Here is a 25,132-nt window from a genome sequence, read left to right on the forward strand (position 1 = left end):
TCAATTAGGCTAATAGTTTTCTTGATATAAACCAGATCTGCATTCCTAGTATAAATCCCACTTGGTCAGAGCAGATTACTCCCATGATAAATTGCAATCATCTTTTAGCTAATATTTTATTTAAAAATTTTGCATCAATATTCTTTAGGGAAATGGGTCTATAATTTTCTTTCTCTGTTTGGATCTTTTTGTGGTTTATATATTAACACCATATTTGTGTTATAAAAGGAGTTTGGTAAGACTCTTTTTTCTGTTTTTCCAAATAGTTTATATAATATTGAAATTAATTATTCTTTAAATGTTTGGTAGAATTTATTTGTAAGAACATCTGGGCCTGTAGATTTTTTTCTTAAGGAGTTCATTGATGGCTTGTTCAATTTATTTTCCTAAAATGAGGTTATTTGAGCATTTTATTTCCTGCTTTATTAATCTGGGCAATTTATATTTTTGTATTTATTCATCCATTTTACTTAGATTGTCAGATTTAACAGTTGAACAAAATATCTCCTATTTATTGCTTTAATTTCCTCTTCATTGGTGATGAATTCATCACCTTTTCATTTTTGATACTGGGAATTTAGTTTTCTTCTTTTTAAAAGTCAAATTAATCAAAAGTTTAATTTATTGTTTTTCCCATAAAATTAACTCTTAATTTTATTTTATTTGTTCAATAGTTTTGCTTTTTTTACTTTTAAATTTATTAATCCCTCCTTTAATCTCCAGAATTTCTATTATAGTATTTAATTGGGAGATTTTTAATTTGTTCTTTTTTTAGTTTTTTTAGTTATATGCTCAAGTCATTTCTCTATTCTTTCTCTATTTTATTCATTTTTTATTTTTATTCATGTTTATTCATATTTTATTCATTTTGAGATATAAAATTTCCCAGCTTAGGCTGCATCTCATACATTTTTGTGTGTTGTCTTATTGTTGTCATTCACTTTGATGAAATTATTGATTATTTCTATTATTTGTTGTTTGACCAATTCATTATTTAGGATTATATTAGTTCATTTCCAATTATTTTTAATCTATTTTTCCATGACCCTTTATTGCATGTAATTTTTATTTCATCACAATCTGAAAAGGATATAGTAAATACTTCTGCCTTTCTTCATTTGATGGTGAGGTGTGTGAGGTGATGGGTGAGTGTGATAGACCTTTCCTGAAGTCCTTCTACATTATCTTAAGCTAGAATAGTGTTTCATTCCATTTTTAAAGTTATGTCATTCCAGAATCCACATAGAGGTTTGATTTAACATTGTTTCTGAGGGAAACTGAGAAGAGTTCAAGCAACTTCCTGATTTATTTTTTCCATGATCATGGATTCATCTTCAAGATAGATTTCTATATCCAACTGAGTACACACACACATACATACATACACACACACACACACACACACTTTCCCCCTTTTGAACCAGTTCTAATGAAAGTGAGATTCAAGTGTTGTTCACCCCCTCTCCACCCTCTACTTTCAAAAGCTCTTCCTTGTGAATCTTTTTATGTGATTTTTTTCTCTTTTCCTCTTCTCAGTATATCCCTTTTTCTTACCTCTTTGGTTTTTTTTAGATCATCCTAATACAATCAAGTTATTCCCATCACCTTTGTCTATGTAGATTCTTTTTAATTAGTCTAATAATAATTGAGTTCTTGGAAGTTACATACATCATCGTTCCATGTGGAAATGTAAACATTTTTAGCCAATTTAAGTCTCTTTGATTTATCTTTCATGTTTACTTTGTTATGCTTTTTTTGAGTATCATATTTGAAAGTAAAAATTTCTATTCATCGCTGAGATTTTCCTCCGAAATGTTTTAAAAGTCATCTATTTTATTAAATATCTATTTTTTCCCTTGAAGGACTATATTCAATTTTGTTGGGTAGATTATTCCTTGTTGTAATTCTAATTCTTCTGCCTTCCAGAATAGCATATTTCTAGCTTTTAATGTACAGACTGATAGATCTGGGTTGATCCTAATTATGGCTTTATAGTAATTGATTCTTTCTGACTGAAAATATTTTCCTTTTGACTTGGAAACTCTGGAATTTAGCTATAATATTGCTGGGAGTTTTCATTTTGAAATATCCTTCAGACTTCTTCCTAAAATTAGATTTGAATAAATGAAACTGAATGACTCGATGAGACTTCAAGAATCAGTTAAATAATCCCCCCCCCAATAGAAAAAAAAAAGTAAATTGCCTCATTAGAAAAACAACTGATCTGGAAAATAGATCCAGGAGAGACAATCTAAGAAATATTGGAGTAATTGAAAATCATCATGAAAAAAAGAGCCTTTCATCTTTCAAGAAATCATCAAGGAAAAATGCCCTGATGTCCTAGAACCAGAGGGTAAAATCACCATTGAAAGAACTCACCAATCACCTCCTGAAAGCATCTACAACAAAAACTCCAAGGAATATTGTAGTTAAATTTCAGAATCATCAGATCAAGGAGAAAATCTTGCAAGCAGCCAGAAAGAAACAATTCAAATATCCAAGGAGCTATAATCAGGATTATTCAGGCCCTAGCAGCTCCATTCTGAAAGATCAAAGAGCCTGGAATCTGATATTCCAAAAGGTAAAGGAACTTGGATTTGAGCCAAGAATCAACTATCCAGCAAAATTCAACATTATGTTACAGGGGAAAAGAGGGATATTCAATGAAACAGGTTAATTTAATTTATTTCTGATAAAAAGACCAGAGCTGAACAGAAAATTTGATCTTCAAATACAGAACTCAAGAAAAGCATAAAAAATGTAAAAAGGAAAGGAAAAAATTATTTTATTAATTTTATAATTATACATTTTTTGACAGTATATATGTATGAGTAATTTTTTTTATAACATTATCCCTTGTATTCATTTTTCCAGATTTTCCCCTCCCTCCCCTAGATGACAGGCAATCTCATACATTTTACATGTGTTACAGTATAACCTAGATATAATATATGTGTGTAAATCCAATTTTCTTGTTGCACATTAAGTATTGGATTCCGAAGATATAAGTAACCTGGGTAGATAGACAGTAGTGCTAATAAAAAAAATTTCTTTTAAAAGTTAAAAAGTTTACATCACTATATGGGAAGATAATATGTTTAACTCTTGAGATCTGTATCTCTGTTATGAGTATACTTAGAGGGTGCAGGTAAAAGTTGACTTTATTTTGATGATATAAAAAAGAAACTAGAAATGTAAAGGGGATTCTACTGGAAGAAGAGGAAAATAAAATAAAATGAGATAAATTAAATCTCATGAAGACCTATTACAATTGAGGGAAAGGAGGGGTGATGAGCATTGTGTGAATTTTAGTCTCATCAGATTTGGCTCAAGAGAGAATATAAGAATATCAGACATATTTAACTTCACAGAGAAACTTGTCTCACCCTTTAGGGAAGTAGTAGGGGAAAAGGGAAAGGAAGGGGAGAGACTAGTGAAAGGGAGAGCAGAAATAGAGGGGCAAAGATATAAGAAAGAGGGAGGGGCTATAAAAGGGGAAGGCTGTTTGAGGGAAATGAGGATTAGAAGCAAAATACTGGGGAACAGGGAAAGGAGAAAAGGAGAGAGAAAAGTATAACTTGTGGAAAACAAGATGGTGGGAAAAACAGAATTTGTCATTTTAACTGTGAATTTGAATGGGATGAACTCTCCCCCCAAAAAAAAGAAGTGGATAGCAGACTGAATTAAAACCAGAATCCTAAAATATGTTATTTACAAGAAACACATTTAAAGCAGAGTGATACATGGAGAGTAAAGGTAAGAGGCTGGAGCAGAATGTGTTATGCTTCAGCTGAAGTAAAAATAAATAAATAAACAAGCAAACAAACAAATAAATAAATAAGCAAGTAAATAAATAAATAGATTTTGCAAAAGCAAAAATAGATCTAATTAAAAGAGATAATGAAGTTAACTTATCTTGCTAAAGGGTCCCATAGATAATGAAGCAACATCAATACTAAACATATATGCATAAGTAGTATAGCATCCAAATTCCTAGAGAAATTAAGAGCTGCAAGAAGAATTAGACAGCAAAACTATACTAATAGGTGATCTCAACCTTACTCTCTCAGAACTAGAAAAATTAAACCACAAAATAAATAAGAAAGGAGTTAAAGAAGTAAATAGAATTCTAGAAAATCTAGGTATGATAGACCTTTAGAAAAAATTGAATGGAGACAGAAAGGAATTTTTTTTTCTTGGCAGTACATGGAATATATACTGACTGTACTAGGGCATAAAGACTTCAAAATCAAATGCAGAAAGGCAGAAATAGTAAACGTATTTTTTCTAGATCATGCTACAATAAAAATCATATACAATAAGGGATCATGGAAAAATAGACCAAAAATTAATTGGAAACTAAATAATCTAATCCTAAAGAATGAATGGGTGAAAAAATCATAGAAACAATGGACAATTTCAACCAAGAGAATGACAATAATGAGACAATATACCAAAATTTATGGGATGCTGTTAAAACAGTTCTTAGGGGAAGTTTTATATTTCTAAGTGATTACTTGCATAAAATAGAGAAAGAGAAGATCAGTGAATTGGACATGAAACTAAAAAAGCTAGAAAAATAACAAATTAAAAATCTCCAATTAAATACTAAATTTGAAAGTCTGAAAATAAAAGGGGACATTAATAAAATAAAAGGAAGAAAACTATTGAATTAATAAACAAAACTGAGTTAGTTTTATGAAAAAAACAAAATTTAATTAGATTAGAAAAAAGAAAGAAGAAAATCAAATTGTTAGTATCAAAAATGAAAAGGGAGAACTTTCTACTAATGAAGAAGAAATTAGAATAATTAGGAGCTATTTTGTCTAACTATATGTCAATAAATCTGATAATCTAAGTGAAATGAATGAATACTTACAAAAATATAGATTGGCCATATTAACAGAAGAGGGAACAAATTGCTTAAATAGTTCCATTTTAGGGGGGGGGAAATTGAACAAGCTGTTAATCAACTCACTGAGAAAAAATCTTCAGGGCCATATGGATTTACATGTGAATTCTACCAAACATTTAAAGAACAATTAATTCCAATACTATGCAAGTATTTGGGAAAATAGGGAAAGAAGGAGTTCTATCAAATTCCTTTTATGGCACAGATATGGTGCTGATACCTAAACTAAGTAGGGTCAAAACAGAAAAAAAAAACATATAGACCAATTTCCCTAATGAATATTGATGCATAAATCTTAAATAAAATATTATCAAAGAGATTATAGCAAGCTATCCCCAGGATAATACACCATGACCAAGTAGGATTTATACCAGGAATGCAAGGCTGATTCAATATTAGGGGAACTATTAGCATAATTGACTATATCAATAATTAAATTAACAAAAATCATATGATTATCTTAATAGATGCACAAAAAGCATTTGACAAAGTCCAATACCCATTCCTATTAAAACATTAGAGAGTATAGGAATAAATGGAGTTTTCCTTAAAATGATCAGTAGCATAAATTTGAAATCATCAACAAGCATCATATGTAATGGGAAAAAACTAGTACCAACCCCAATAAGATCAGGGATGAAAAAAGGCTGCCCACTGTCACCATTACTATTCAATATCATATTTAAAATGTTAGATTTTTTTCCTGTGTAGCATGATAATTGTGGAAATATGTATAGAATTATGCTGTTTAACATATATTGGATTACTTGCTGTCTAGGTGGAGGAAGGAAGGGAAAATTTTTAACACAAGGTTTTGCAAGGGTAAATGTTGAAAATTGTCTGTGAATATGTTTTGACAATTAAAATGCTTTAATAAAAATGGCAAAAAACCATTATTTTAAAACTTTCCTGTTAGGTTCTTACTAAGTGCTAAGTTGGTACTTAACAATTCTCTAGTTCACACCTTTGGTTCTGGCCTTTAAGGGGAGTTTACCCCTTTGAACTTCTGAGGAGGAATTTACATATGAAAAGGAGTTTACACAACCTTTAAAAGGAGCAAGTTCGTTGGTTGAAGTAATTTTCCCATAAGCTCTTGAGTTCTCATACGCCCCTTCCCTGGGAGGTTAAGAGAGACAACATTGGGCCCAGAGAAGTGAGTCTACTTTGGGACAGAGTTGGGATGACACTCTGGAGGAAGAAGAGTCTAGTCTGGGATTGAGTTGAGACAGCAGATCTCCTCCCAGAGAGCGATCGGCAGTTTCTGGAGACAACAGAACATTACACTTTCCCACAAATTCTTGTTAGACTCATGTCAAATTCATATTTTTCTTTGAGCCTGTGCTTGTAGGTGTTTAACATCATTGTCATCTTTTGTGATTATGTCTTGATGTTCACTGTTACCACATAGCTTTTTATTTTTTTATTGTTGTTGCTTGTTCATTTTTTTTCCAGTTAATTTCTTGACTTTTAACTTATGGTATAGTTAGGCACTTTTTCTGGGGAGGAGGTGGAGGTATACTGTTCTAACCTGTAGGCTTTAACATTGATGTTTTCAGAGCTAGTTTTTTTTTTTTTTTTAAGTTTTTAGTACTTCCAAAGTAGTGTGATTTGGGAAAAGGTTGTTATCAGTGCTTCCTTGCTACAGATAATAGTGTCCTTTAATGTCCTTGCTAATAATTCTTTCTTTCCTGGAACTATAACCTGGAAGTGGGTACAGGAAATGGAGCAGCCAAACAGCTGAATTGTGCCTAGTGCTAGCATAGGGGTCTCCTCTAGTGTCTTTCTGACTAGTATTTTGATCAAGTTGCTGTTGTTGGTTTCAGAGTTCTGCTGCCATGTGAATCAACCTCGACCCCAATTTTGAAGACCTCCTTTAAATCTCCTAGGTTGTCTTGAACTGAAAAAAAAATCTTTCATCTTGATCTTTTGTTGGCTTTGCCATTCTAAAATTTGATTTTGAGATATTCTTTTAGAGTTGCTTAGAAGGAAATGTTGAGAGCATTTGGCTGCTTTCTCTACTCTTGGCACTCTCCCCAGAAGTCAACAAGTATTTATTTTCCTCTATTGCTTATAATGCTTTAAATTAGGCTGCAGAGATATGGTCAGTGATTCATCTTTATCTTATGAAGTAAAACTCATTAAGTCCAGGTATAAACACAAAAGTCTTCCCAAAGAGTTAATTGGGTTATAGTTTTGTCAGTTGTAACCTTTAAAACTATGAAAAGAGTAAATGAATTGAGGGACCAGAGTATGTGCTACCATCATTATAATCGGCATTGTTATGCCTTTAAATAAGTTTTCTCAGGACATTTATTTGAGCTATTCCTTTGGACCAGAGGTGTTCAGTACATCAGAAGATAGCATGTTGTTCACAACACTCCCTAGTCCAACCTGAACTAAAGTAAATTAGGAAATATTTCACAAAATATTTGCAATTCACAAAATATAAAAAATAACAGAAAACCTAAATAATGTAACCATATAGTTTTCTAAGTCAATATGTGGCATGCAGGTATCCTTATGTACAGTTTGTTGGTTTTGAGTCATTTCAATTGTGTCCAACTCTTTGGGATCTTATTTGTGGTTTTCTTGGCAAAGATGTTGGAGTGGTTTGTAATTTCCTTTTTCAGCTTTCTTTTTAACAGATAAGAAAACTGAGGCATTGCTAAGTGACTTATCCAGGGTCACACAGCTAGTAAATATCTGAAGCTGGATTTGAACTCAAAAAGATGAATCTTTTTACACCTGACATGACACTATCCACTATACCACCTAGCTGCTCATATGCCAAATTTAGTGATCCCTATTTTTGTTAGTTTGACAACACTCTTCTAGATAATGAATATCTTTTTTTTAAATATTTTATCTGAAAGGCTGTGTTTATTCACAAGTATATTTTATTAGTTTTCCTTACACAAATGGTTCTTTTGTTTGTTTTTATTTGTTTTTGCCCTTCTCAGTAACCAAACTGTTGACATATAAAAAGAGCAGTACTTTTAACTAAGAGTAAATTGCATCTCTTGGCTAATTGTTAAAGAACACATTCTACATAATGGAATTCACCCTACCACCATTTGGAGTCTTAAGACTTGGGTTTTAGCCCTAGCTCTGTTATTTATTAGGCATGTCACCTCAGACAAGCTATTTAAATTATCTTAGCCTCAGTTTCTTTATCTATAAAATGTCCATGGAAAATATGGCCAAATAATTACAAGTAATTGGTTGTTATCCTTTGTACTTGAAGAGGACCAAAATGGCATTACTATGTTAGAGTTGAGTTATATAGTGTGTCCAATTATATCTGATTAGACCAATACAAACTGGGAATGCTCTGCCACAGGTCAGACACAATAGTCCCTAGGAACATTTGCATAGGGGGGATGCTTCTCTAACTGTATAACTTGTGTTTCTTCTGAGCTAATTCAATTCGGTTTTGCTAATAGAGTGCAGCATCTTCTCTGATAAGGGCACACCTTGCTGGGTGATCTTCCATGTCATATAATTAGTTCTCAAGTTTAAACTTTAAAGATACCTTGAGAGTGTCCTTTTTATCACATTTTGTGAATGCTTGCCCTTTGTGAGTTCTCCATCGCTATGGTTAAAGCACTAAGTCTGGAGTCTTCTTGAGTTCAAATCCAGCCTCAGATACTTTTTAGATATGACCTTGGGCAAGTCACTTAACTTTGCCTTAGTTTCCTCATCTATGAAATGAGGTGGAGAAGTCTCCTTCGTCTTTGCCAAGAAAATCTCAAATGGGATTGTCAAGAGTTGGTCACAAGTGAAATGATTGAAAAACAAAAATCTAAAAAGAGATTACTAAGATTAAAGAGCAACCCCCTTTCTCTTATCCCCTATTCAATCCCTCATCCAGAAAGCAAAATAGAATATTTCTTTAGTGCTCAATCTGGGTTGAATTTCAGATTTATTTTAGATTAGGGGCACGACTGAAGAACAATTGAACAACAAAACCAATATGGAATACAGGAAGGATCCTTGGAGGTGGGATAGGTTAAATAATAGCAAACAAGGTAGCAGATAAAACTAAAGCAAAGGAGTCAGCAGGGATAGGAAATAAGAGATACTCACAAACATAATAATAATGACCAGGAATAGAATTTATTAGAAAAATATAAGGATTTTAATATAATTTAATAATAATGATTTAATACATGATCACTGATCTCAGGCAAATTTAAAACTAAAATAGATTTAATCAAAAGAGAAAATAGGGAAACTACAATCTATGTCAGTCATATTAATCAATGTTGCTTTAAACTATTTAAAATAACTAGTTACTAAAAGGCTGGAATATTGCTGTGGTATAAGAAATGATGAGTTAGTAGATTTAGAAAAATATGGAAAGACTTGCACTTATGAAGGTTGATGTTATTCATTTTCAGGGAAAGAAAGCAAATAAGTATCATAGATGCATATAAATATATGATTGTAGATATCTATGTATATGCAGGTGCATATGTTTATATATATATGTATACACACACACACACACCACACACACACATATATATCTGCTCTTAATTGTATCCTTCTTGGGGGTGGGGGAGTGGAGGAAAGTAGAAAAAGATAAAATAAAAAGTACACAGCAGAGAATAAAAGAAAACCTACAAGGAAGCAAAGAAAAAATGGACAGCTCTGAATAAATTTGTAGTATTTATTATATAGGCTTTCTCAAAATGAAAACTAATTGTCATTTTTGAATACTCTCTTAAGTTCTATTGTACACATAGCAATCTTCTTTTTTTCTAAATTATTTTTTCTTTTTCAATTTTAGATTTGTCTTAAATAAAATTTTAAAAAGAAGAAAAGAACAACAATATTTGTACTTATTTCATAAGGTTTTTGTGAGAAAAGTGGTTTTGTGAGGTATAATTTTAACTATAGAGTGCTATATTATTGAATTACATTATTCTTATTATTTCTCTTTTTCAAATGGGGAAACTGAGGCTTACAAAAATGATTTTTATAAAGCACCACAGTAAAAACAGAACTAGAATTTAAAAGAGATTTCTTCTGACTTTTGGTGTGGGATTCTTTCCAATTCTTTCTTTTTCCCGATTTTGTACTCCATATTTAAATGGTTGCCAAGTCCTTATGTTCCTACTTCATATTGATAACCTCTCCTTCTGTGGGAAAACTGGGACACTATTGCATTATTGATGGAGTTGTGAAATAATGCAACCATTCTGGAGAACAATCTGAAACTATGCCCAAAGGGCTATCAAACTATGCATACTCTTTTATTCAGCCAGTGACATTACTGGGTTTGCATCCCAAGGAAATTATAAAGGAGGGAAAAGGACCCACATGCGCAAAAATGCTTGTAGCAGCCCTTTTTGTGATAGCAAAGAATTGGAAAATGAGTAGATGCCCATCAGTTGGGGAATGGCTGAGTAAGTTGTGATAAATGAAAATAATGGAATATTATTGTTTTAAAAATTTGATGAACAAGGTGATCTTAGAAAGGCCTGGAAAGATTTACCTGAACTGATGCTGAGTGAAACAAGCATAATCAGGAATACATTGTACAAAATAACAGCAAGAATATGCAATAATCAACTATGAAAAACTTGGCTCTTCTCAGTGGTTCAGTGATCCAAAGCAATCCCAATAGACTTTGGGCAGAAAATACCATATGCATCCAGAAAAAGAACTAAGGAGACTGTAAATCAACACAGGCTATGTTCACTTCTTTTTCCTATTTTTGAAAAAATCTCTCATAGTTTAGAGAGTCCTAAAGTGAGTCTTTTGTACTTGCTTTGGCTCATTGTGTTGTTGAGAAAAGCCAAGTCAATCGTAGTTGATTATTACACAATATTGCTGATATTGCATACAATAGCCTGGTTCTGACCATTTCACTTTACATGAGATATTAATTGTAAAAATACTTAGCACAGTTCTTGGCTAATAAGATGGTTAATAAATGCTTACTCATTTCCACTAACATCATCAGTAGAATGTAAGCACCTTGAGAGCAAGGGACATGTCCCTTTTTATCTTTGTTTTCTTATTGCCAAGGTAAACTGATCCTGGGACTTAATAAAAACTTTTTTGTTGTTGTTGAAATAAAGTCACTGACATATTGCCACCATCATAAAAGCATTCAAATTAAAAGTGCAAATAGCTATATAGTCACTTCTCCAAAAGAAGGAATTTAACTTCTGAGCATGCTTTGCTTGGTCTCAGAAGCCAGACCTAGGAGCAGTGGGAGTAGCTGATGAAAGGAAAACTTTCCTGACAGTCCAAGTTATTAGAAGGTGGAAGGATTGCTCTGAAGAATAGCACTTCTTCCTCCCAGAATATCTTCAAGTAGAAACTATAGAAATGAATGGGGCTGAGGGACATGCCCAGGTCCCTTACAGCCCCAAGATTCTATGATCTTTCTTATATAGCTATATCAGTTTTTAGAGTTAGACTTCATCCCTGAGTTAATTTGCTTCATAACATTTATGAGAGGCAGAAGGATTCATGATTTTTTTTTTTTTTAAGTAAGTAAGCAAGCAAAAAAGGCAGTGCAGTTCCTTTCCTTCCGGAATAGGGCTATAACTTTAAATTCTGATTCTTAAACTAAAAATGTCATCCAGAACCTTTAGACCCTTTGTAATTGCCAAATACACAGATCTCTCTAACCCTCTTCACTATGGGACTCTTTGGATAGTTACTCAAGTCCAGATTTTAGAGAAAGTAGGTCCCTGTGCATTCAGAGAACTATCCACGGTGCTGACCCTTGGTGAGGTGTCTGGAGGGGATGTTTTGAATTTCCCCTTGCCAGGGACTGTGACATCTAATTACTCTCTTGGCCTAAACAGGAAGCTGGTAAAGCTGGTACCTTCTGCTTGCCAAAGCTATTGCTATTCAGTTGATAATAACAAAATACCCAGAATCACAGGTGAATTTTTCCTTGTCCAGGAGCTCCAAAACCCTGCTCTCCAAAGTAGTGGTGATACTTGGGTCTAGGGCTGTTAGGCAGGTGACCAAGAGCTCTTCTGCTAATGGGGAAGCTGCTCTGAGCTATTGCCCTGCTCTAAATGAGCTTTAGTAAGCCCATAATAGGATTACTTATTTATGTGGAAATGGAAGTTACATTTCCAGGTAACTTTTAATGTTGTTGTTAAAATGATGTAATATAAAGAATGCTAGATTTGCAGCTAAAATTTTGAGTCTGAAAACTAGCTGTGCTACAATAATTAATTTGCTTCCCAGGGTCTCAATTTCTTCATCTATAAAATGGGGTGGTTGGATTCAATGGGATCTAGGTTCCCTTTCAGCTCTAAAATCAATATGTAATAGTAGTGCCATCAATTAGCTTTCAACAAATTGTTTAATCTTATAAGCTGTGGTTTCTCCATTTGATTTTCTAGCTGATTTTACTGCTGAGGAAACTGAGGCAAATAGGATTAAGTGATTTGTCAAGGGTCCTATGTCTGAGGCCAGATTTGAACTCAGGAAGATAAAGTTTCCTGACTCCAGGTCTTCAAAATTTTGCACTGAACCACTTAGTTTCTGCCTCTTTTCATTTTCTACTTATTGTTTGTAGTTCTGTCAGAGAGGATAAAATTGAATAAATCCAATCTCTGTGCCCCAACCCCACATAACTCATCTCTTCTTCCTGTTAACCATCCCTTAATTCATTCATCTGATCCTCACATGGTATGTGATGAGTATTAAATGATGAGTAGTAAATGATGGGTAGTAAATTGAGGAGTAAATGGACTCAAGATGTTTTGCCTTCCTAATTGTCTTTTTCTAGACATTTTCCAGCTTATTGACTTCGTACTGTGTGGTAATCAAACCTTACCCAGTATCCCCTAAAAGTGGTCTGACCAAAGAATAGCAGAAGTCTCACTTCTTTTCTCCTTGAAATTCTGTTTTTAAATACAGTCTAAGAGGACTTCAGCTATTTGAGTGGTCATGTTATTTTGCTGACTCATAGTGAGTTGTAGCTCTTAAAAACTATTGGGTCTTTTTGCTATTTCACCCTGCCTCCCCAGTCTATGCCTTCTGAATTATTTTTTAGAACCTACATGTAAGACAACATATTTTATGTACATTGTTGAATAAGATAACATAAACTACTTTTTATACTTTAAGGCACAGAAGAAAACTCAATCAGGATAACATTGAAAGCTATATATTGAATTTATTATATATTTATATCTAATATATATATGTATATATATGAATATATATGCCTTGTATGTATATATTTTTATACACACATACATAATCTTCTTGAAAAGCAAGTGGTAAGGTGTTATATGTGGACACAAGAAGAACTGGGTTCACACCCAGCCTAAAACACTTATGTCTAAGCAAATTTCTCAACCTCTATGTGCCTCAGTTTCTTCATCTGCATGTATCATCCAGGTTGTTGTGAGGATCAAATAAGATAATATTTATAAAAGACTTAGCACAGTGCCTGGCACATAGTTAAGTACTATATAAATGTTAGCTATTATTATAGAGCTTCACAAATGGTTCTTGAACAATCCTCCCTTTCTCCTGGGGATATAGAAATGTTAATTTTATTTGGTGTTTGTTAAATTTAGAATAAAAAAATTTCCCTAAGCAAACAAACTTTAAAGCACTATGTAAATGTCAACCATATTAGAGCTAGCGAAGACACTTCTGTCCTCCGTGCTCTGTTTTTACTTTGATACCCATTTGGAAGCTTTTAAGACCTGTGATTGTCCAAGTTTGTATAAATACTAAGTGTCAGGGCCAGGATAAGAACCGAGGTTTCATTTTATTTCTCTGGGACTCAGTGTCTTCATCTGTAAAATGAGGGGATTTGACCATGTCCTTTCCAGCTTTAATATGTGATTTTCTAAAACATATTCCCCATTTTAACACCAAGGAAATTGAGGTTTAGAAAAGTCAAATGACTTATTCAAATTCACAGCCAGTAAATGATAGAAATAAGATTCAAAGCATCATTTTCTTGTTTTTTTTTTTTTTTTTTTTAACTTAGTCTAATGCCTTTCACAATCCATCATGATACCTTTTCAAACAGACCTTCTAATAAGATTTTTCTGGCCTCTGTCTCACTTCTATAAGTCAACTGATTTTAATGATTTCTTGAAAAGTGACATCTTTGGAATCCTCCTTTGAGAAACTTTCATGTTGATTTAACATATTCCTTACCTTTCTCAGCAGTTGCCAGTTTCCTCACCTGAGATATCTTCCTTCTTACCTCTCTGCCAAACTAGATCCATCACTGATTAAATCCTGCACAAATACTACTGCTCTAGGAAGCCTTCTTGGATTAATTCTTCTTGGCTCCCATTACTCATTGCATTTAACTGCTTCTTTGCATTTGTATATTCTTGTATATGTTTATTTATACTTATGGATTGCTCTGTAATTATTCTGAAATCTCTCTATATCTGCTGTTTTTTATAGAAATAGGAAGAAGCTTCTTCAGAATATGGACCAGATTTTCTATTTGTATCCCCTGTCCATCACCCCATTCATACCAAGCTTCATATTGGATATGGTTCAAGGCTCACTTCTTTGTGCAAATGATTTATTCTCCAAAGTAGAATGCAAGCTCATTGAGTGCCAGGACTGTTTTCATTTTGTTGTTGTATTCCTAAAGTATATGAGAGGAAACTTGTTATATTGGATAAAGAGTTGACTTCAGAGCCAGGAGATCTGGATTTAAGTCCTAGTTTTAACATATACTAAGTACAATAGCCTAGATAAGTTATTTACCCTTCCAGTACTCTAGGTATCTTTATTTTTTAAATGATTTTTAAATAATATTTTCTTCTTAAAATTTGAGTCAAAATTCTCTCTTTCCCTCCCAACTCTCTAAAATCCACTAAGAATGCAAGCAATATCTCAATTATGCATGTGAAATCATGCAAAACACATTTCCATATTAAGTGTATTACCAAAAAAAGTGAGAAAATTATCCTTCAATTTGCACAAGGAGTTCATCAGTTCTCTCTGGAGATAGCATCTTTTCATTATGAATCTTTGGTATTGTTTTAGATTATTGTACTCTAAGAGCAAGCAAGTCTTTCAGAGTTGATCATCATTACAATATTGCTGTAACCATGCACAATGATTTCCTGATTCTCCACACTTTACTTGGCATCAATTCATATAGATCTTGCCATGTTTTCAAAAGCATCTCCCTCATTATTTCTTATAGCACAATAGTACTCCATTACAATCATATATCACCACTTGTTCAGTCATTCCCTAATTGATGAGCATCCCTTCAATTTCTAATTCTTTACCAACATAAAAATAGCTGACATATATATATATATATATATATATATATATATATATATATATATATATATATATATATATATATGTTCTTCTACTTTGATCTCTCTGAGATACAGTGGTTTTGCTGGCTTGCATAGTTTTATAAATCTTTGGGCATAGTTTCAAATTATTCTCCAGAAATGTTGGACTAGTTCACTACTCTATCAACAATTTATTAGGCTATGTATTTTCCTTCATCCCCTCCAGCATTTTTCATTTCTGATAGGTGCAAAATAGTATTATAAGAGTTATCTTAGGAGCAGTGAAGTGGCTTAGTGACTCAGTGGATAGAGCACCAGCCCTGAAGTCAGGAGGACCTAAATTCAAATCTGGCCTTGGTAACTAAACACTTTCTAGCTGTGTGATCCTGAGCAAGTCATTTAACCTCAACTGCCTCAGCAAAACAAAAAAAAAAACCCAAACCAAAACAAAAAGATGGACTGAATCAATAAAACATAAAATTTTTTTTCTTAATTTGAATTTATTTAATCAATAGTAATTTAGAGCATATTTGCATATTACTACAAATTGTTTTTATTTCTTCTTCTGAAAACTACCCTTTCTTATACTTTTGCCATTTATTAATTGGGAAATGATTATTATTTTTATAAATTTGACTCAATTCTCTATATTTGTGAAAAGAGGCTTTATTAGAGAAATTTGCTATACAAGTTTTTCATATTCCCTTTGTCTTTTAACAAAACATACTTTCCCTGATTATCTCTTTTAATTAGGTCTATTTTTGCTTTTGCTTTGTCTGAGATCATGATTGCTCTTCCTGTCTTTTTTATTTCAGCTAAATCAGTATATATTTTCTTCCATTACATTTTCTTCTGTTTATTCTTCTTTTCCTTTTTATCTCTTTCTCAAAAATCTATTGTGCTTCTGACCATTGTCTCTCTTAATCTGTCCATTCTTTTATCATCCCCCTCTCTTTTCCTTATCTCCTTATCTTCCTATTTCTCTTTTGGGTAAAATAGATTTCTATACACAGTTGAGTGTGCATATGTATGTACGTATCCATATAGAGTCTTCCCTCTTTGCACCAGTTCTTATTAGAATAAGGTTCAAGCATTTCCTACCACTCCCCCATTTTCCCCTCTACTATAATATCTCTTCCTTTTATACCTATTTAGATGAGAAAAATTTTCCCATTTGATTTCTCCTTTTCCTGTCTCCCAGTATATCCCTCTTTCTTACCCCTTCATTTTTTCTTTTTTGGAGATCATTCCAACATAATCAGCTCATCCCTTTCTATGCCTTCTATGTAAACTTTTAAAAAACTGTCACATAATGAGTAAATCCTGGGGAGTTATATAAATCATCTTCCCATATAGTAATGTAATATAAACAGTTTAGCCTTATTGAGTTCCTTATCATTTCTCTTTATCTTTTTTATACTTTTATTGAGTCTTGGATTTGAATGTTGAATTTTTTATTCATCTTTGGTCTTTTCATCCAGGAAAGCTTGGAAGTCCTCTATTTTGTTAAATATCCATTTTTCTTTCTGAAGGATTTTTGTTGTCTGCTCATTTTTTCAGCCTGTTTCTTGATTTTGAGCTTTATGCAAAATTGGACTTTGTCTACTTGGGAGTGGGGAGGCACTTTCCTAAGTTTCAGGCTTTTTCATAATGCTATTTTCAGAGTTAGTTCTAAGAATTTGCAAGTTTTTTGGTGCTCCCAAGGTGATGAGATGTGGAGAGAAGTGTGGTCACTGCTATCCTGGTCTGTATTCTGACCTTTACCCAGGAAGGGTGCCTCGTGGTTGCAGTTACAAAAACTAGCACTCTTCTCTGACATGGAACTATAGCTCACAACTACAAATGGGCAATAATTCTCAATAAGCATCACTTGTACCAATACCAGCAATGGGTCTTCTGTAATTTCTTTCTGAAAACTTGTCTGACTCTGTTACAAAATTATGCTGAGAGCTTTTGAAGCTGCTGATGCTGCCATTGCTGTAGCAGCTACCTCCAAATTCCTCTGGACATATCCTACCCCATTCTCACAGATCTCTCCTGCAGACAGACTCACTTTTCTTAGACTGGAAAAATGTCTCAATCTGACTTTTTGTTATGTCTGCCACTCCAGGAATATATCTACCAAAGGAGAGTCAGGAATTATATGAGCAAAATTATGAAACACTTGCCACAAAAATAAAGTCAGATTTAAATAATTGGAAAGACATTCAATGCTCTTGGATAGGCTGAGAGAATATAATTAAGATGACAATACTCCCTAAACTAATCTATTTATTTAGTACTATACCAATCATACTCCCAAGAAATTATTTTAATGACTTAGAAAAAATAACATCGAGAATTTCAAGGGAAGTAATGAAAAAAAAATTAAATGAAGGTGGTCTAGCTGTACCTGATCTAGAACTATATTATAAAGCAACAGTCACCAAAGCCATTTGGTATTGGCTAAGAAATAGTTGATTGGTGGAATAGGTTAGGTTCACAGGGCAAGATAGTGAATAAAAATAGCAATCTAGTGTTTGACAAACACAAAGATCCCAACTTTTGGGATAAGAATTCATTATTTGACAAAAACTGCTGGGAAAACTGGAAATTAGTATGGCAGAAACTAGGCATGGACCCACATTTAACACCACGTACTAAGATAAGATCAAAATGGGTCCATGATTTAGGCATAAAGAACAAGATCATAAATAAATTAGAGGAACATAGGATAGTTTACCTCTCAGACTTGTGAAGGAGGAAGGAATTTGTGTCCAAAGGAGAACTGGAGATCATTATTGATCACAAAATAGAAAATTTTGATTACACCAAATTAAAAAGTTTCTGCACAAACAAAACTAATGCAAACAAGATTAGAAGAGAAGTAACAAATTGGGAAAACATTTTTACAGTTAAATGTTCTGATAAAGGCCTCATCTCCAAAATATACAGAGGAATTGACTTTAATTTATAAGAAATCAAGCCATTCTCCAATTGATAAATGGTCAAAGGATATGAACAAACAATTTTCAGATGATGAAATTAAAACTATTTCCACTCATATGAAAGTGTTGCAAATCACTATTGATCAGAGAAATGCAAATTAAGACAACTTTGAGATATCATTACACACCTGTCAGATTGGCTAAGATGACAGGAACAAATAATGATGAATGTTGGAGAGGCTGTGGGAAAACTGGGACACTGATGCATTGTTGGTGGAGTTGTGAAAGAATCCAACCATTCTGGAGAGCAATCTGGAATTATGCCCAAAAATTTATCAAAATGTGCATACCCTTTGACCCAGAAGTGCTACTACTGGGCTTATATCCCAAGGAAATACTAAAGAAGGGAAAGAGACCTGTATGTGCCAAAATGTTTGTGGCAGCCCTTTTCATAGTGGCTAGAAGCTGGAAGATGAATGGATGTCCATCAATTGGAGAATGGTTGGGTAAACTATGGTATATGAATGTTATGGAATATTATTGTTCTGTAAGAAATGACCAACTGGAGGAATACAGAGAGGCTTGGAGAGACATCAACTGATGCTGAGTGAAATGAGCAGAACTAGGGGTTCATTATACACTTCAACAATCATAAAGTATGAGGATATATTCTGATGGAAGTGGATGTCTTCAACATAGAGAAGAGCTAATCCAATTCCAATTGATCAATGACAGAATCAGCTACATCCAGAAAAGGAACACTGGGAAATGAGTGTAAACTGTGAGCATTGTTTTTTTGTTTTGTTTTGTTTTGTTTTTCTTCCCAGATTATTTTTACCTTCTGAATACAATTCTTCCTTTGCAACAACAACAACAAAATTCGGTTCTGCACATCTATATTGTACATAGGACATACTATAAGATATTTAATATGTATAGGAATGTCTGCCATCTAGGGGAGGGGGTGAAGGGAAGGAGGGGAAAAACTCGGAGCAGAAGGGAGTACAAGGGATAATGTTGTAAAAAAAATTACCTATGCATATGTACTGTCAAAGAAAATGTTATAATTGTAAAAATTAATAAAAAATAAATAAAATTTTAAAAAAAGTCTGCCACTCCAGAATTTTGTCTGTGGCCTTCTTTTAAGGTTGTTTGGAGAGGAAGGGTAAGAGATTTCAGCTGAATTGTTGCCTCTAACCCACCATCTTGGGTCTACCCTCTTCTAGGTAACTTTCTAAGACTGTGAGTTACAAAAAACATGCAAATGTCATTGATAGAAGCAATTTCTTTATTTAAGACTTTTCCAACTAATGAAATCACAGATCTAGAAAACGCATATCTTCAGTGACTAGCAGTTTTTATTCCTGCAAAGTAGATAGTAGGCACTTGATAAATGCTTGTGGAATTAAGTTGAATAGTTGTTTACTGTGCTTTCCATATACTACGGTTTTGCTCAGCACATAGAAATATTTCCATTTTCCATATTTTATTGGATCTACAATTTCAACCATATGAATTTTCCCTGAAGCACAGCGTATTCCAACCTACATATTTATAACAATGATTCTAGGGAACTACTTGTCCTAGCTGAGGGATAATAGGATCCCCTTCTGTGAATGAAATATAAGGTAACAGATCACAAGTACAAAGTAATATAGCATGAACTCGGACACACATCAAGAAATATGGAAGATAGAAGGATTTGGCATGCTATGGTCCATGAGGTCACAAAGAAGCAGATAAAACTGAACAACAACTATAAAATGTGAGTGACCCTGAGAACAAGATGATTCAAGATGAGTAAGGTTAATCAGGGAAGGCATTGACCAAATCTGGGATTTGGGTCAACAAATATGTTCTTATATCCATGGCAACTTGATTTTTTGCCCAGGACATTTTCTCTTTTTCTGTAAATATGAGCTTCTAGAGAGTCATTATTTTTCATTTCTAGGGTGTTAAAAGAGGGTCCTATGTGGGCATAAGAAAGATCTATCCCAAACATGGGCATGAGAGTCAATCCAATTCTAAAGAGAGGAATGTACTTTTTTTGTATCTAAAAGAACCAAAGGCGGTGTTTATTTGGTATGGACATTTTTGCCTTCAATGAGCTCTGATCCTTCAGAAGAATCCCCCTGCTGCCATTCTAACATTTCTGCATCTCAGTATGAAATCACCCAGAAGGCAAATGGAGGCCCTATAAATCTCCCACAAGACTTCCCACCCAGAAAGTCTCTGCTCTCCAAGCTTCCACCCACCATGTTGAACAAATCCCACCAACGCTGAGGAACATGACATCACTCATAATTTTATCATTCAAATGGGAAGGTTGATAGATGGGTTAGGGGAGGGGTGAGGGCAATTAAAATCTCAAACAGGCCTCAAGATGGATGGTGAGTCTTAGCGTCATTGGATTATTTTTATGGCGGTCAGAGCAGGAGTGAGGCAGCGGTCTCCAACGCCTGAGTCAACATTGCGATAAATTGCTATGGCGGCCCTTTCGATGGCTCATAACTAGTAAATCAAATCTATTGAACAATACATTCACTGCAAATTTAAGAAGTTGTTCTTTCATTTTTTAAGTGTGTGTGCTAAATCATGCCTGGAGTCATAAAGAACGGAGACAGTCAGGCTCGGGATGAAGAAAAAAATAACAACCCACAACTGGATACTTAGAGATGTGAACAAAATGCCTTGCCCTTTGCTGATGAGATATTCTCTTCTTTTGCTTAAACACAGCCTATATTTACAGACTGGATTTGCAGGGTCACACAGTTGCTGAAACCCAGAGTTGCAAAGGATCACACAAAGTATCTATCTCAATATGTGTCTGAATTAGAACCCCTTATGACAGTCAGCTAAATAGAAGCTCCTTGAGGTAGGAAGTATTTTTGGTTTTGTCTTGGTTCACAATTTATTTATTTAGTGCACAACTCATTTATTAAGTGCATGCTTTGTGCTTAGCACTCAAGGATTCAAAGGAAAAGAAAACCGAACAGCTTTTTCCCTTGAGTAGCTTACATCTTACTGGGAACAAATAGTATTCATTTGATCAATAACAATATTATAAAGACAAAAAAAAACTTTAAGAGATCCAAGAATTCTATTCTGGACAATGACTACCCATAATTCCAGAAGACCACTGATGAAGTATTTTATATACCTATTGATAGAACTCATGAACTCAAGATGCAGTATATGATGTATATCTTTTGACATGGCCTTTTTTATTTTGCTTGACTATGTGTATTGGTTACAAGGGGTTTTTTGTTGTTTGTTGTTGTTGTTTTTAGTGTGAAGATTGCAAAGTGGAGGAAGAGAAAAAATACACTTTTATTAATTAAAAAAGCAAAAAAATGGAAAAACAATTCAAATAAATGCAAAATAATTGTGGAGGAAGGAAATATTTATTATTGATAGAATTAGGAAAAGGGTTTTACTACAGAGTAGCATTTTTTCACTCTCTTAAGTGACTTAGGTATTCCAAGATATAGTGATGAAGAAGAAGGCATGGATGACAAATAGCTTGTACCAAGGCACAAAGTAGAAAGATGCATTTTGTGCATAAGGAACATTAGTAGGCTGGTTTTGTTAGAATGTAAAGTACATAAAAGAATAGAATTTAGCTTAGGAAAACAGATTAGAAGCAGATTGTGAATGTCTTTAAATGTTAAATAAGTATCCAAGCATTCTGGAGAACAATCTGGAACTATGCCTAAAGGGCTATAAAACTGTCCATACCCTTTGACTCAGCAGTGCCATTATTGAGTTTGTATCCCAAGAAAATCAGAAAGGAGGGAAATGGACCAACATATGCCAAAATGTTTGCAGCAGCTCTTTCTGTGGTAGCAAAGAATTGGAAAATGAGTAGATGCCTATCAATTAGGGGATGGCTGAAAAAGTTGTGGTATATGAAGTAATTGAATATTATTGTTTTATAAAAAATGATGAACAAGCTGATTTTAGAAAGGCCCAGAAAGATTTACATGAACTGATGCTGAGCGAAACAAGCAGAATCAGGAATACATTGTACAAAATAACAGTGAGAATATGCAATAGTCAACTATGAAAAACTTGGCTCTTCTCAGTGGTTCAGTGATCCAAAGCAATCCCAATAGACTTTGGACAGAAAATGCCATATACAACCAGAAAAAGGAACTAAGAAGACTATATGTCAACACATACTATGTTCACTTCTTTTTCCTTTTTTAAAAATCTCTCTCATGGTTTTCCCCTTTTGGTCTGATTTCTCTCTCCCAACATGATTCATAAAACAATGTCTATTAAAAATAAATAAATTTACTAGAAAACAAAAAATGTTAAATGGGATTTTGAATTTTATCCTAAAGGCAATAGGGAGCCATAGAAAATTCTTTGTTCAGGGGTGTGGTATGGTCTGATTTGTGCTTTAACAAGATCAATTTAGTAGCTTAGTTGAAAATCTGAAAAATGGTCATCCATCCTTTGCTTGAAAATCTCTAGTAAAGGAAACCAACTACTTCCTAAGCGAGCCTTCTAAATATCATATTTTCCTTAAGTCTTTGTAGGCTAAAAATCCTCTGTTTCTCCAATTGACTTTCAAGTGGAAATTTTTTTAAATTAAAGCTTTTTATTTTCCAAAACAATTGGGGGTTAGCTAGGTGGCACAGTGGATAGTGCACCATCCCTGAAGTCAGGAGGATCTGAGTTCGAATCTGGTCTCAGACACTTAACACTTCCTAGTGATGTGACCCTGGACCAGTCACTTAACCCCATTGCCTCTAAAAATATGCATGGACAATTCTTCAATATTAACCCTTTCAAAACCCTGTATTCCAATTTTACCCCTTTCTCCCAAGCCTTCCCCTGGATGGCAAGTAGTCCAATATATGCTAAACATGGTAGAAATATGTTAAATCCAATATATGCATACCTATTTATACAATTATTATGCCACACAAGAAAAAAGAGAAGCAAAATAAATGCAAGTAAACAATAACAAATAGAGTGAAAATGCTATGTTATGGTCCACACTCAGTTCCCATAATTCTCTCTCTGGGTGTAGATGCCTCTTCGTCACTGAATAATTGGAACTGATTTGAATCATCTCATTGTTGAAGAGAGCCACGTCCATCAGAATCTATCATCATATAATCTTGTCGTTATTGTGTATGATGATCTCTTGATTCTGCTCATTTCACTCAGAATCAGTTACTGTCAGTCTCTCCAGGCTTTTCTGAAATCATCCTGCATCACTGCATCACTGCACCTCTTTTTCAGGATGGACTACAGATATGCTTCAATTCACTTATAATAGCTTATTCTCCCAACCTGTCTTCCTCCTTACCAATTGCTTTCCAACATTATAGAAACCTACAATTTCCTGACTGGTGACTCCTTTGTTGAGACCATCCATTCAGGAAAAATTCCAGTCTAGTGTCATCTCACTCATTCCTCCAACTTCTCCTTGCCAGCTCCCTTGTCTCTCATGGGAACCCCACTTCCGGGTACCCTTTCTGTATTGTCTTCCCCTAAAGATGCTGTCTCTTTGTTGTTCCTTGAACAATTAACTCCATCTCCCAAAAGGGCATTTTTATTGTCTATCCACCAGACATGGAATTCTCTCTGTCCTCTGCCTCCTGGACTTCCTGACTTCCTTCAAATTTTGCTAAATCTTTGCTTCTATAAGAAGCTTTCCTTGATCCTCTTAATGCTAGAGTCTTTCCTTGTTGATCAGTTCCAATTTATCCTGTTTTATCTTATTAACATCATATAATTGTTTGCATTAGAATGTGAACTCCTTGAGAGAAGGGATTTTTTTTTAACTTTCTTTGCATCTTCAGTGTTTAGCACCATACCTTACACAAAGTAGGAATTAATAAATACTTATTGTCTGATATTAGAATATACTTTTCTTAAGACTAGGGACTGTCTTATTCATCTGTATTTGTATCTCTGATGCTTAGTATAGTAGCTGGCATGTAATAAACATTTAATGCACAGAATCCTGACCCACAAATGGCTTTCTGAGTTCAAATCCAGTTTCAGATACTTAATAGATGTGTGATCGTGGGCAAGTCACTTAACTCCATTTTCCTCAGTTTCCTCAGCTGGAAAATGAGCTTGGGGAGGAAATGGCAAATCAGTTTAGTATTTTTTGCTAAGAAAATTTCAGATAAGATCATGGGAAGTCAGACATGACTGAAAAATGGCTGAACAACAAAATAAATATACTCTGTTCCTGTCTGTATCTGTCTCTCTGTCTTTGTCTATCTCTCTGACTCTCTCTATCTCTTTGTCTCTTTCTGCTGACTCTTTGTCTCTGTGTCTGTGTCTGTCTGTCTCTGTCTCTCTCTTACTTTCTCTGTCTCTTTCTCTCTCTCTCTCTCTCTCTCTCTCTCTCTCTCTCTCTCTCTCTCTCTCTCTCTCTCTCTCTCTCTCTCTCTCTCCTATCTTTGTTGCCTTCTTCTGAATACACTTTATCTTATCTCCATCCTTCCTAAATGTAGTGTTAAGAACTAAATACAAAATGATTATAGTCAGATAGGGATGGGTACAATGATGTTCTTACCTCTCTTGTGCTGGGCTCTATCCTTCCCTACTGAATGAAACCTAAGATGACAATCAGTTTTGTAGCTGCCATATCTCTGTTGACGCACATGGAACTTGCAAGGAGAGTATGAATTCTTAGGAAATATCTACATTGCTTAGTAAGAGCATGTTAACCCTCTTGGGAAGATTCCTAAGTTAGGAGGAAAAATTCTCAAACTGGTAATAAAATTTACAAAATCAGTTGAATTGGACTAGGGAAAAGGAAGAGAATATGAATTATAGATTTTGTTTCTCTAGGGAAAAAGGGATTGATGGAGTTTTTCCTCCCCTAAGGGAGCATATTTAATTCATGAGAAAGTGTAGATATGGTCTTGTCTGAATGTGAGGGGATGGTCAAGATAGTACACGCTTGGAGGGAAACAGTACAAAGAGCATTTTATTCAGAATCAGAAGATTTTGGCTTGAATCCAGCTTCCACATAT

Source organism: Sminthopsis crassicaudata, chromosome 4 (assembly GCF_048593235.1).
Source record: "Sminthopsis crassicaudata isolate SCR6 chromosome 4, ASM4859323v1, whole genome shotgun sequence".
In the NCBI taxonomy this organism is placed as follows: Eukaryota; Metazoa; Chordata; class Mammalia; order Dasyuromorphia; family Dasyuridae; genus Sminthopsis; species Sminthopsis crassicaudata.